At 41.4% G+C, this 15,469-nt stretch overlaps 1 protein-coding gene across 1 annotated transcript in view; it reads left to right on the forward strand.

Moving 5' to 3' along the window:
* Window positions 1–1,678: 1,678 nt before the first annotated feature.
* LOC122551335 (collagen alpha-3(VI) chain-like) overlaps window positions 1,679–15,469 on the forward strand; it is a 154,848-nt gene continuing 141,057 nt past the window's right edge. The window contains exon 1 of the mRNA XM_043693062.1: window positions 1,679–2,101. The gene's annotated coding sequence lies outside the window, so the exon portion shown is untranslated. The remainder of the gene's footprint in view (window positions 2,102–15,469) is intronic.

Consider the following 15,469-nt stretch of genomic DNA (forward strand, 5'->3'; position numbering starts at 1 on the left):
GTACTACATTAGAATTTAGAAAAAATACTGAACCACTTCTTTGAGGCTCACCAAACAGCTCACTCCTTTCTCTGTTGTACAGTTGCAATCACTTCCAAAGAAGATTTCCCTCAATTTTACTTTACTTTCTGTACGTGTTTGACTGTAAATATTCTAATTCAAAATTCACACCACAATTCCCCTGGCGAGCATGCCCCATTAAATAAGATTATAGTTTCATAGAATGGCCAAAGCACAGAGGAAGGCCACTCTGCCTTCTGTGACCATGCTGGTCCCCTGCCCGCATAACTCAGCCAGTTCCACTTGCTTGCCTTTCTCCATGACCCTACAAACATTTTTTTCTCTCTCTCATGATGGTTATTTCATTCAATTCTAAAACCTTCAAATAAATGTGCGGCATGGTAGCTCAGTGGTTATCACTACTGCCTTACAGCATCCGGGACCTGGGTTTGATTCCAGCCTTGGGTTACTGTCTGTGGAGTTTCTCCCCATGTCTGCATGGGTTCTTCCAGGTACCCCCACAGTTCAAAGATATGCAGGTTAGGTGGACTGTTCATGGTAAATGTAAGGATAGGGTAGGGGGCTGGCCTGAGTGGGATGCTGTTTTTAGTAGTAGACTTGCCAACTTTAAGGGCATTTAAATGGTCATTGGATAAACATATGGATGAAAATAGAATATTGTGGATAGATAGGCTTCAGACTGGTTCCACAGGTCAGTGTAACATCGAGGGCCAAAGGACCTGTACTGTTCTATGCTCTATGAGGGTCAGTGTGAACTTGATGGGTTGAATGGCCCACTTCCATACTGTAGGGGTTTCATGAATCTGTCTCTATCACACTCCGTGACTGTACGTTTACACCAATAAAAATCTCTAGCCAGTTTGAAACAGTAAATATCCAGTGACCCCCCCATCCCCTTCAGCATTGAACATAAAATCTGTGCATTGTTTTGTGCTTTTCAATCCTAATGCATTAAAGTATTTCTTTGTATTAAAATTCATCCGCGTCAGCCTGTCTTATCTGTTTGTTTAATTTTCCATGGGATATGGTGTAACTGACCTGACTAGCATTCAGTGCCCATCCCTAGCTGCCTTTGAACTGACTGGCTTGCTGAGATTTCAGAGAATGGTTAAGAGTCAAGCACATTGTTTTGGGTCTGGAGTCACATAGAGGCCAGACCAGATGAGGGTTGCAGATTGTCTCCTATACCCTAAATGGTGTTAGTGAATGCACGAATATTTTATAACAGTGGTAGCTGTCCATTGCTGATAGTAGATTTCAATTTGTTAACTGAGTCGAAATTCCATCAGTTGCAATGGTGGAATTTGAAGCCAGGTTCCCAAACGCTTTAGGGTCTAGATTAGAGTGGTGCTGGAAAAGCACAGTAGGTCAGGCAGCATCCGAGGAGCGGGAACACCCCGGCAAAAGAAATAAAAACTCTCCCCTCAACTTTGGGCCGACTTTACATCAGTGGGGCTTCAACTTTCCGTAGAAATTCGCTCTTTATCAAGCTCCTGAGCACAGCCATACCTGGCCTGCAGGTTTTATCGCGCTGCCTCGCTTAGAAACACATGGTCAAAAAAAAAATAATTGATCTTTGCAAATCTGCACAGATTTAGCCAATTGAAGAGTGGGCGTCTCCAATGGAGCGAACTTTTCCAGCTCATTTTACTCAGAAGAGTCTAAAGTCGCCGACGAGCGAGGGACGCTGAGGTTTCGGAGTCAGGGGAAAGGAAGCAAAGGAGGTTTGGAGAGGCGCCCAGTGAGCTCAGCAGGTTGACATTTTCAGGCTCTTCCCGGGTCTGCTTTTAATTTATAAATCTGGTGGAGTCGCGGGCGTGTCTCTTCGGAGCTCGAAGGGGGTGACCAGTTCTGAACGGTGTGAGTCCTCCATCGAGTCAGCTCCGAGCCTGGGCTCACTCTGCAGGTACTGCCACAGCTTCCCATCGCAGCCCCCGAGCCACAGTCCCGCTACCTCCCACCTCCCACTGTGGGGCAAGTCAGCGGCGGGCACCAACCACTCTCCCCAGCCTGGCCCTGAAATGACCAGAGAGTGAAAACTGAGACAATACCTCGGACTCTCCCGCCCGGCAACTGAGGGGTAAGTCGCCGAGAGCTGGAGTTTCTCTCTCTCTGAAACTTGAAAGTAAGTGTGCGTTTTAGCAATCTGTCAGTGAGCAGGGTATCGGCCAGGAATGACAAGGCAGTCTGTTTCGGTGGGACTTGGCAAAACTGCAGCTGTGGAGGGGAAATCTTACATTCTCAGTTCCTTGCCGATTGATAGTGTTTTTGAGGGGAGTTTCCCTTCGAATTGGGGCTACCCGTGATTTAGGAGTTGAGAGGGACTGAGATTACTGCAAGGGGTGGGGGGGAGTGATACCCAACCTCGCTGTGTTTATCTAGCGCCGGGTTAGAGTGTACATGCCGCTGCTGAATGGAGTTTCCGAGTGTGACGGCTCGGTGTGGAAAGGGAACAAAGCGGGCAAGCCTCTGATCTAACGGGGGCCTTTTAGTAAACTCAGAAAGGCTTTGGGCTTGGGGGGGAGGGATGTGGGTGAAGGGGACAGAAAAGGAAGAGAATAATAATTAAAAAAGCGGTTTCGGGTTAGCGTTTTTGACAAAGGCACTGAGAGAGAGAGAGAGAGACCAGGCTGAGAAAGAGAACAAATTCAGCAGCCACATCTGGGCGGGGATAGAGAGAGCTGGTCTTGAAAGGAAGGTGCTGGTGTGTGAGAGAGAGAGAGAGAAAAAAAGACAGAATGCGGCGATTATTATAGCTATGACAGTAAGAAGTTGAGAGACGTGGGGAATTAGAGGGGAGTGCTTGTGGGCAGTATCGAGTTTGGACGTGAAAATGACAGGCATTCCTGCAGAGACCCCTCAGGCACAGCAGCCTCGGTACAAAGTGAACCGCTCCAGGTCATTGCAGTTCACGTCCTCTGCCTTTTGCTGTTCATTGCTTTCGTTCGGTGGGCGAAATAAACCAGTTGCCTCCGTTGTACCGACAAATTCCGATCTTCAGGTGTAAACCACCAAGTTGCCCATACGGGATTTGATCTTTCATTCAAAGAAAGGCTTGTCGGATCTCTGCCGGATCTAACGACAACGCTTTGTAAGCAACGCGATCGCCTTTTTCGCACTCAACATCAGGACTATTTATTTAAAAGGGACTGCTCAAACAGTCTCCTCTCCGCCGTGAATTCCGGCAGCACACCCATCGGGTGGAGGGCACTCGCACTGCGAGCTTTAGGTCTCCAGAAACTTGGAAAACTCTGTGGAAGAATGGAGACATTATCAGCACAAGGGTTAGTGCCGTCAGTGATATAGTCCCAACCTGCCCTGGGGGCATATCCCATTCTTACTGAGATCCAACCTCAAACTGAGCGCAGTCTGAGCATTAAGGCAACACCATCGACATGAATGGAAGCATGACTCCCCATTCATTTAGGAAGTGCTCAACTTGCAATAGAATTGGCGAGAGAGGGAGAGAGAGATACCGGTACAGTCAGATGTTTAAATTAAGTATCACACTATACCAAGTTATCGTCCAACTGCACTAGTCTTCACAGCGCTGCTCCTTCATCAGGCCACTAATGGGGCAGGATCATAAGACACAGAATTTATAGCAAAAGATCACAGAGTCATGCAATTATTGAACAAACTTTTAGAATGGGTTGCAGGTTTCGGTTCATTAATATGCAAATCCCAGAACTTCTTTAAAGTCACTTTCTGGAGATAACTTAAAGGTTTTATTTTTTTGAAAAAGGTGACATCACAGCTCAGACTTCATCGGCAGTCTTATGACAGACACAACTTTTCACCTGGAAATTTGAAAACCTGACTGTCTTCAGCAAAAAGTAATGTTTTAGCTGAATTGTCAGTCTACTTTGTTCAAAACGTGCACCGAGCTGTTAGCCAGCCCCCAGGGTTTTAGAAATGCCGTTTGTCTTCTGTTTAGGTGAGAAATCGGGCTGAAGGACCGAGATCCCAGTTTGGAGACAGCAGGAGGGCGCTGAGTTAGGCTAGGCCCTGAGATTTTAGGAAATACTAGGGAAGTAACAAGGTCTGCTTTTTATTAAAAAAAAGAGATGGCTTCTCTTCCAACCTTTGAAACAGGAGGTCGGTGGGGAGTAGCAACACCGTTTAAAAAAAAATCTCCTTCAAAGAGTAGGACATTATAAGCACAGGGTTAGCATAGTGATACAACCCCACCTGCAATTCCAGGTAGTGTTATAGTGTAGTGTGATGCTAGAATGGGGGTGGGGGATGTGTGCTGTGAGGGACTGGGCCCTTACTGTCACTGATACATGTGGACCACTAGGACTCAGAAGTCGAGGGTGTGGTGCTGGAAAAGCACAGCATCAGAGGAGCAGGAAAGTCGACGTTTCAGGCAAAAGCCCTTCACCAAGAATAAGACCACGGAAGGTCAATGCAAGTTGCTCAGATTCTCAGAGATAATATCAATTGGGAAGAACCCTGTCAAGTATGTGTGTGTGTGTGTGTGAGAGAGAGAGCAGGTAGCAGTATGGCAGCTGGCATTTCACACAGGTCCTTCTAAGTTCTTGCACAGAGAAAACGTACAGATCATATTTAATGGGTATTCGTCGGGCGAAAGGTTGCAAAGAATCAGATTATGATAGTTGACTGTCCACTAATGGGGGACAATTTCAACTTTAGCCAAAGAAATTGGTGGGAGATGGTGAGATACCCATGAAAATGTAAAAAGAGGCTGGAGTTAGTTTGGAGGATAAATCGGTGTTTCGGTGGGACTTGGCAAAACTGCAGCTCTGGAGGGGAGATCTTACATCCCAGTTCCTTGCCAATTGATGGTGCTTTTGAGGGGAATTTCCCTCCGACTTGGGGCTACCCCTGATTTAGGAGTTGAGAGGGACTGAGATTACTGCGGGGTGGGGGGTGGGGGGGGGGCTAGTGATGTCCAATCCTGGGTGAGCTACAAATGGGTTTTGGTTTGGAGGGGGTAGTTTGGGGAATGGATCACTGGGTTGGAAAATCTGGTCCATTTACAAGCTCGGCAATGTTAAGTTGCAGTCTTGCTTAAAATGAAGGTCCTGGGTTGCTGTGACGGAACTCTGGAGTGATTTGGGGTATATTCGGCAGGTTCTTTGTGCCCCCTTCTATCCATACTGAGTTGCTGAATTTTCAGCTTGAGTCACTCCTTCCTTCTTCTCACTGCCAACTGATGGCTTCTCGCAGTCTACTCGTCCTTCACAGATTCTCCTGACTTAACTCCTCCACCACCAGCTAGTTAGGAGTTACCATGCTCAAGAAACAAAAAAAAATCAAAAAGATTTTAAAAAATGAGGAAAAATTGCTTCTTCAATGTACAAAGCTCTGGGACAACTCACTTATATGTTCACAATGCAACAATTTTCAGTATTGCTCATTTAAATGTTATTCATTTACACATCTGCCACCCACTTTGCTGAGGACAGGCTTTTGCTAAGTGGTTGCCTTGATATTGTTAGTAGAAATTGCTTTGGGGTCTCCCTAAGAGGATGCCTTTTAAGTATTTGATAATTATTGCTGCTTGAAAGTGATGAAGATCAGGACCATACAGGTTTTTACTGTGCCGTATTCCAGATGGTGTCAGGATAGTAAGACTCCACTCCCACTGGTAGCAGCTTACCTATCCATGAGGAAAACCGCTGCAACAAGTTATCATCGTAGGATCCCTGGAAGCAGGCCATTCAGCCCATCAAATTCGCACCAGCCCACCAAAGATCATCCCACCCAGACAACTCTGCATTTCCCATAGGGAATCCACTAAAAATGGGCAATTTGGCATGTCCAGTCTATGAAATCTGTATGGCTTTGGGCCACGGGAGGAAACCAGTGCACAAAGAGGAAACTCAAACAGATGCAGAGAGAATGTACGATCTCCACTCAGACAGTTGCCCAAGGGTGGAATTGAACCAAGGTCCCTGCAATTGTGAGGTAGCTTTGCTAACCACTGAGCCACCATGCGTCAACCCCGACATTTTGTGTTATTGCAGCAACTCGATTGCTCGGTTTTATTGCCACAGTCTTTGTCTGCCTGATAGTGGCTACCACTGCCTGCTACAGAACTATTGGGTGGGGCAGATAACTTGTACTCAATGAAATATTGTCCATTTTAAGCCATCAATCAAGACAACAATCTATCCGTAAGCTTAAAGTCATCATTCTGAAGTTATGCCCTGCTTTGATTCTGCCACACTCTGAATCGTGTTCTCAGGTCTGACTACTGAGGTGTGAGTGAAATATTATCGATAGGAATGGCACAGATAGAGGCTGATAGCTGGAGTAAGAGGACTGCAAAATCAGGAAAGATTACAGGTTCTGTTTTCGTTGAAAGGAATGGTTCTGACCATTTGTAGAAAGACTCTTAAATCCATCAAAACGCACACTTGCAAATTCAACTGCAATAGGAGAACAAAACTATAGGCACAAATTGGTTAAAAAAATGAAGTCAGGAAGCATTTCAAGTAAACACTAATCAGTAATTAGACTGCCTCCATTAACAGGATGAAGGAGCTATTTGAGAGCCGGATAATGGACGATGAGATCATAGGCAATTAAAATTATCATAAAATGTTTCCTTTTCTGAACCTATCTATATGAGTTAGAGTTTGAGAAGTATGATCATTTCAATATATTAATTCGGGGAAGAGGGTATGTCAAGGTTGGTGTATTTGAGGTCGAGGAAGAATAAATCAGGAACATTTATAGAAAACCTGACCAAAGTAGAAATAAAATAGTTAATGTGACATGTATTATTTGATGCTATCAAAAATCAAAAAAATACACAATGGATTTAACTAACGCTTGTTAATTTTTAGCTTTGTAACATGCCCTGTATAAGCAGCAAGTCTAATGCAAGGTATAATCAGCAGCCAGAAGTATTCCATTTATTGTGATTATTAGGTAGGTGTACATTACTAGCTGTTAGAGCACAGTTATAGAGACAGATACCTTCTCAAATATTACTATAATATGTAGTTACTTCAAACTGTCCTATAAGGAAAATGGACCTTAATTTTAACACACTCTGGAAGTTAACTAATGAAATTGTTGCTGGAGATAGGAACAGGAGTTGCTCATTCAACCTCTCAAGCCTGTTCTTTCAATTAGATCATGACTGATCTATGCATCAGTTCCAGAGACTGCTTTTGTTCCATGTCCTTTGCTAGTCTCAACAAAAATAATATCAATCTCCGTTTTGAAAATTTCAATTGATCTAGGATTCATAGCCATTTGGGGACCAAGCTACCAGATTTTCAGTCCTAAATGGATTTCATTGAAATCTAGGATTTGTTCGAGTTAATCCCACACATTGAGGTTTTCTACCTTTACTAATTAAATCCCTTTGTCATTTTAAACACCCTAAGTGATCAGTCTTTAGCATTCTAAATTCAAGAGAATACAACACAACCTATCATTTAACTTTGACCAATAATCCATAACAATGTATTGATTTGTCTCATTGTTGGAATGCACCTTTACGCATAGCTCCATGAGAAGTTTCCTCCAATTTTTTTTGCCCCTCCAATTTTCTCCCTTGCACATTATGATGTAACATATCACTAGAAGTTAATGAATATTGGAAAGAAATAATGTCCAAAGGCTTATTTGCATTAACAAACCCTTATTAAATTTTATTTTGAAAGAAATTAATCTCCTCTATAGTTAAAGATCTGAAGATTTGCATTTTAACTCTGTCAATATATCTTGTTGTTTTTGAATATTATGAGAGTGAGAAAGGAATATTTTATGCATTATAAAATACTGCTTTTTACTAAGATATTTCTTCCCAAAATTTGTATTCCTTATTACTGGAAATGATTATCTATTTTTCCATGTGATATGAGAATTCCTCTAACCATCTACATTGTGCATGTCTGGAACTATTTCCATAAATGTAGAAAAGTCTTAACCCCAAAACATGTACTACTTTTGTAATATTTTAATTTTCCTACCAGTCATGATTTTCCTCTTATTGTTTCCAAATACCTCCACCCTTATAGTACTTAACCTCAAATAATAAACGCTACCTGAAAATCATTACTGTCAAATTTCATGGCGGGGTAAAGTGTATATTTTGTTCCCTGCAGTTTGAGGTAAACCAAGTTTTGCTTTCATGCCCAACAATAAAGAGCAGTATGTATTTAACAGCTACAATATATAGTTTTTGAACAAGAAACATGATGTTAACTGCTTTGCCTTTCCGATTATATTTAATGATGTTATTATCTTGCACTGTGGGATTTGGCTTTTCAGCCAAACTTCTCTGTTTTAAAAGGGGTACCTTACATAGACATTAACATTCCTGTAACATTTCCTCTCGTATGTTTCCCTCCCCTCTTCTCCCCCTCCCCCACACACATCATGCATCATTCTCTTTTAAGCAAAGGGGCCCTGACATTACACTGTAAGATACTAGTGCAGACATGCTCACTTGAGAAATTCCTTTCTGCACTATTTTAGTGACGGAGTAACCAAGTTAATGATGGTACTATAGCCATGTAAAGAGTGAACTTGTCAGAAAAACAATAATTCTTCCCATACTACATGTTACAATGTAACTTTGTCAATAATAAACAAATTTGAGGTGTATAGTCATTAAGTAATAGCAATTAGCAGCAAAATGCTATTTGTCTGTTGCTTATCTTCAAGTGAGAATATCTAGCAGTTGTGGAGTGTGTTCATTATGTAGCACAGTTTTACTATGTGAGAAAGCCTACAAATAAATTCAGCAGGGTCAAACATCTGCTACACATTAATTAGAGCCCCAAGATACCAAGATGACTATGCTGAATCAATGGCTATTGCCTGCTATTAATTCCTTATGAAGCTGACACATATTTCCTTTAAATACTTATATTTAATTCACTGCTTCCCCCAAGGTCATGCAGGATTAATGACTATTATATGTATAAATCCAACCTTAAGATCTGAAATACATAGGATACATTGCTGTATAAACTCATACTCTAGAGTTTGAGTACCAGAGCACAAATTCAACAGTTTGGAGCATTCCGACAGCAGAAATAAAAGACATGAAGGAGCCTGTTACTTTACCTATCTGCTCCCCAACACAAACAGACATACATGCACACACACAGAGATCAGTGTACTTCTGGTGAGAAGACAATACTTTCCCATTGTTTAAATTCAGCAATACTAGGTATTTGATCTGATCTGGAAACAGCAGCTTGAATTATAGCAGTGATTTGGAGATGCAGGTGTTGGACTGCCAGTGTTATAGCTGATCAGTGCCTTTTTAAAAAAGATTAAATTCCATGCAGTGTGGAAGCAGGCTCTTCAGGTCACCCAGTCCACACCAACCCTCCAAAGAGTAACCCATCCAGACCCATTTCCCTCTGACTAATGCAGCTAACACTATGGGCAATTAAGCACAGCCAATTCACCTGGCTTGCACATCTTTGGATTGTGGGAAGAAACCCACACAGGCACAGGGAGAATGTGCAAACTCCACACAGACAGTTGCCCAAGGCTGGAATCAAACCTGGGACCCTGGAGCTGTGAGGCAACAGTGTTAGCCACTGAGCCACCGTGCCACCTAGATGTCTATTACATTTCATTCATTCTCTTTTGCTTCCTTGAGCAGGATGGTCCATTAGCATTGTAGTGATATTTCTACCTCTAGATCTGAGGGTGTAGTGTTCAAGCACTGCTTCAGATAGACATTACAAGCAAAAATTGGAACTCTTGACCTGAATTATGGGTCAAACTCCTCGTGAGATATATGGCAGATGTGAGCAATTCTCTCACTATGTGAGTGTAGCAGTTTTTTAAAAAAAAACTTCTGCTGTATAGACTAACCAGATCCAATTGCTGTCATAAAAATGGAAGCTAGATTGCAAATCCTTTTTACTACTTCACATTATCCCCTTTGGAAGAATATGCAGATGTAAAATGACAACTACAATTAGCAAAAAAAAAGATAAATAAGGTCGTCCAGGGTACCTGCCAAAGTTGGTGCAGGGACTGGGTGACAAATGCACCAAACAGGTTTTCTGTCCACAATGAATTACATTCTGAGGGCAACATGCCAGTGATTTGTTAATGAATTCCCTTATATGGTTAAAAAAATCTCTTGCTAGCACTATAAACGTGGAAAGTCGCTTCTCATATCACAGATGTTTTCTTTCTTTATAAACACTCACATCATTTGTGGTGATACCCCTCTGATGCCACCTTTTTGATCATTTTATATTCCAAATCTTCTCTACATCGTCGTTTTACTTGGAGGCAGGACAGTCTCATTGTTCACTCATGACATTTCAGACTTAGCCTCTAGGGGGTGTGCTGATAGCATGGTCTGTCAACAGTCTGCACTCTCCAAGTTTCCCTTACTACAATTTATTTGTATCTAACAGTGTGAAAAGCAACGTGCGGGGCTTGGAAATTTTGTGCAATTTATTCAGAAAACTTCCAAAAAGTTAACTAGATTATAAAATGCCAATTTATCTTACTTAGTGCTGCGGAGCTCAACCTTTGGGAGTTCTGCTGTTGGACTGTCATCATCATTTTGCAAGCGACGGAGGTACTCCTTCCAATCTCCCGATATTGACGGTGGTGATTGCCACAGGTTTGAAAAAGTGTGAACTTTATCACACTTTATTCCCCGTCACCTCTCGGCAGGTATGCCAGCAAAACAGAGGCGGCAACTTGAGAATTTTGCCAAAGTTCTATATTGGAATTGACGGCAGGTAGCCGTCATCACCTCAGATGGGGAGGAATCAATTCAAACTCATCCACGGTGTGTCCTCATGAGGAACTGAAAATAATATCTGGCACTTAGCTAATGTGACTTATTCACGCCCTAGTTTATCAAATTCACTGGCCTGCCTCACATGTAAAATGCTGTCAAAGTTGGCATTGGGTGACTGCTGAGCAGGAATAAATGAGAAGTCATCCGGATTTTGTGATCACCAGCCAAGAAATCCAAGTGACTGATTATGAGTAAGGGATGGTCAATATTTGCATACTTTTTTAAAAAAGCATAAATTGCAGCTTAAATATCTAAGCTTACTACATATTGTGTTGCGATTGGATCATCAAGGTAATAAATATATCAACTATAACTGTGACCTTAACTATATACATTTGATGTTCATTTTCATTCAGTAAAAGAAGGCTTCAATAAATCTGCCTTGTATTAGATAATTCTGTCCGTCATTTAGACACTGCCTGTTCATTCTAAAGTAGTGATCTGCAAAGCTGCAAATGTCAGATTCCTACCTCTGTTCCCATTTATGTGGATGTAAGATAATCCAGGTCAAAGCGATATTCTTCTCAGGACAAAATGAGAAAGCAGTACAAACATTTACCTCAGGACCAATCATGGTCCCAGAAAAAGGAATTGCAAGGTATTCCGAACCATGCTCGAAACTGGATATTTGTTTTGCTGCTAATGAAAGTCAATTGATTTAATCCTTAATGCCCAACATCAGAAACAGAAGAAGGTGACTCCTGTTTAAAGAATATTACATGGATTTGGCCTTCATTTCCTGACAATTAATTCAAACTGAGTCCAAGACTGTAAACGTTGTTAAATATAGGAAGAGGACACATCCCAAATTCTGGGCCAAGATATATAAAGGAACATAAAAATCTAAAAAGTGGAGAAAAATTCTTTAAACAATGATTAATGCTCTGTTTTGTCATTATTTAAAATAAAACCGAGCCCTTTTCTCATTTTGATAGAGGAAATGCTGCTGCTTGGCTCTTACTTATGTGCCTTTGAGAAAGTGTTTTCTGTGGCTATGTCACCAGAGAATACGGCATTCTGGGACCAAAAAGCATTTGGAAGAAATTAAACTGTTTGATATGTAACAGCTGTGAGGAAAACTTCAAAGGAAATGCAAATTTTGGCTGTATCTTTCATCTGCTACACATACTTTCAGTCAAATAATGTCACAGGATACTCCATAAAGAATCGTGAAATTCAGAAGATGATCTCAGTTGAGGAAGTAACAGCGTAGGTAGTAAAGCTTGGTGTTTTTATGATTCAGTTCTGTAGATTAAGTTAACTTTGTATGAATCCAATAGCCTTAGGTTCTTGGTGGATAATGTTTGTTCAGATTCCAATAGGCATCTCCTGCTATCAATTTCTGCACATTTGGTTTTGCATTGGTGAACTTGTAGTCCAAGGTAGAACAGTACGCCCTAGATTAACAGATGGCAAAAACTCACTCTGTTCAGTACTTAGTTCTGAATGAAATGAGTCAGTTCTTTTTATTCCTGATCTATTGGCTACAGGTTGACAAACTGTTTTTTGTCAAACTGATGTGAGGTTCAGACTAAGAAAATTATGGCTCAACTTCCTTTGGCTGAAACCATTTTTGAGAAAATCATTTTTTAGGACACATTTGCATAAAGTACAGTTTGCAGTTTATATATGGATCAGTTTTATGCAGCCCGATGGAAAGAAACAGATAATTATGATGTGCCTTTGGTGATCATCTTTGAGCATTTGTAAAGTAGCTAACAAAGGGAAAACTTCAGGCTTTTTTGGTATGGTAAGAATGGACTCACAGCAATCACTGAGTTTTGTAAATTAATACAATAGCTACGTTTGATGGGTCAATATTACAAAAGTAAGTTGACTGGATTTTAAGACTGTAGCAATTTTTCAATATCATGCTTGGGATGTGGGTATCGCTGGCCCAGCCAGCATTCCATACCCGTCCCTAGTTGCCCTTGTGAAGGTGGTGGTGAGCTGCCTCTGTGAACTGCTGCAGTCCATGTGCTGTAGGTAGACACACAATGCCGTCAAGGAAGGCATTCAGGGATTTTGACCTAACGATAATGAAGGAATGATGATATTTTCCTAAGTCAGGATGGTAAATGGTTTGGAGGGGAACTTGCAGATGGTGGTGATCCCATGGATCTGCTGCCCTCATCCTTCTAGGTAGAGGTGGTTGTTAGTTTGGAAGATTGTGTTTCAGAATTTTTGGTGAATTTCTGCAGTATATCTTGCAGATAGCACACACTGCTGCTCCTGCATAATGCCATGGTAATAATCCACCGTTCTTTGCTTGAATATTGGTCAATCAATAATGATTAATCAATGACCTTGTTCAAAATAAATAAAACACTGGATGATCGATTAACAGTGTATCATCATGTAATGAAGAGAAAATGAGGTCTGCAGATGCTGGAGATCAGAGATGGAAATGTGTTGCTGGAGAAGCGCAGCAGGTCAGGCAGCATCTAGGGAACAGGAGAATCGACGTTTCGGGCATTAGCCCTTCTTCAGGAACTTCCTGAAGAAGGGCTAATGCCCGAAACGTCGATTCTCCTGTTCCCTAGATGCTGCCTGACCTGCTGCGCTTCTCCAGCAACACATTTCCTCTCATCATGTAATGGTTGATCTGTAGTATTCTCACAGTAATATTTCAGCATTAATTCTATGTTCTTTGTGGAGTTCTGTGGCCCTTCCTATTTGACTTTATACATTCATGATTTGGATTTAAAGGTAGAGGGTATGATCAAGAGGTTCAGGGATAACCAAAAAATTTGTAGGTGGTAAACAGTGAGGAGGAAAGCTTAAACTGTAGGAGTTGATCAGTAATCTGATCAGGTGACAGTACAGTAGCACGTAGAATTCAATCTAAAAAAGTGTGAGATAATAAACTTGGAGAAGATTAAAAAGGCATAGTATTACACCTAAAATGGTAGGACCCTAAAAATATTGCAGATCAGAGGGTCCTTGGTGTTCACAAATCCATGAAGTCAGCATGGCAGGTAGATAAGTTAGTTAAAAAGGCCTATGGGATATCACCATTTTAGCTGAGACATAGAATGAAAGAGCGAGGAGATTATGGTGGAACTGTATAAAATGCTAGTTAGGCTACACTGGCGTACCATGTGCAGTTCTGGTAACCATATTATAGGAAGGATGTATTTGAACTAGAGAGTGCAGTGGAGATTTACCAGGATGGTGCCTGGACTGGAGAATCTGAGACATTAGGTAAGATCGGATAGGCCGAGGTTAATTTCACCGGAGCAGGGAAGATTGTGAGGAGACATGATACAGGTGTGTAACATTAAGAAGGGCATAGATAAAGTGGATAAGAAGGCACACTTTCCATTAGTAGAGGAGTCAATAACTTGAGGGTATGGATTTAATGTTAGAGGTAGAGAGCTAAGAGGAGAACCCAGAATGTGGAATTCACTGCTTTCAAAGATGCTTGCTTCAGATACTCTGATAGCATTCAGGAAGTAGACAGATAGTTGCGTGTGTTGCCATTGTGTCCAAGGCTATTAGCTAAAAGCTGGAAAGTGGGATTAGTGTAGTTTGCGCACCAACATGGTCTCAATGGGCTAAATGGTATCATTTTGTGCTGCAAACATCCAGTCTATGAATTCTCTAACTCTGTCTGTAAGCCCTGTATGGGTGATATTTTGTAATTATTACCAGTCTGCTATCAATCTCTATACAGGGAGTAGCACTGGCAGTCACATGGAAACAGCCTATTGTTATATTATAATCTTATTGAAAGATTTCATCCTGTGTACTCTATGTAAACATCATTTGGGATGACTGTCAGAGTATTGAGAATCATGTTTCTAAACATATTATGGGAATGAAAAAGAAACATTTGCAAATCCAAAACAATTCTTGATATCCTTGATAATTGTTTGTGATTTGAAAGTACCATTCCACCATTAGATATACGTTCTCCCAATCACTTTAGCAATAGAGCAGGATTTTCCCCTTGGGTTTTGGGACCCCAATCAAATGGAATTCAGAAACACATGCTGAGTGGGAAACATTCACCCAACAGTGATTTGTTGTACCTGTGTAATAAGTGCTTGTTTCTGGTGCAAAGACACCCATCCCTTTGTGTGACAACAATTTTTAGACTCTTTTCATTAATATAACATCCAGTTTTTCTAACTTTCCCAACAGAATGGATAACCTCACAACTTCCCCCATTGTGTTCCATCTCAAGTCCCCTCACATTACCTACGCATATCTTTGTAGATTCTTTGTGACCTACTCACAATTTGTTTTCCCACCTATTATGGTATTTTCAGCAAACCTGGCCACAATGCACTGAATTCCTTTGTCAAAGTTATTAATTAGATTCAAAACAGTTGAGGACTGAATTCTGATTGCAATGGTAATTTACTAGTTAGTTTTCAACCTGAAAATAACTCATGACTTCCTGTTATTTAGTTTATTCTCCATCCATGTTATTACATCAGGCCAACACAATGAGTTGTAGAGTCATAGAGATGTACAGCATGGAAACAGACCCTTCGGTCCAACCTGTCCATGCTGACCAGATATCCGAACCCAATCTCGTCCCACCTGCCAGCACCTGGCCCGTATCCCTCCAAACCCTTCCTATTCATATACCCAACCAAATGCCTCTTAAATGTTGCAATTGTACCAGCCTCCACCACTTCCTCTGGCAGCTCATTCCATACATGT

This window comes from Chiloscyllium plagiosum, chromosome 7, assembly GCF_004010195.1.
Source record: "Chiloscyllium plagiosum isolate BGI_BamShark_2017 chromosome 7, ASM401019v2, whole genome shotgun sequence".
Lineage (NCBI taxonomy): Eukaryota > Metazoa > Chordata > Chondrichthyes > Orectolobiformes > Hemiscylliidae > Chiloscyllium > Chiloscyllium plagiosum.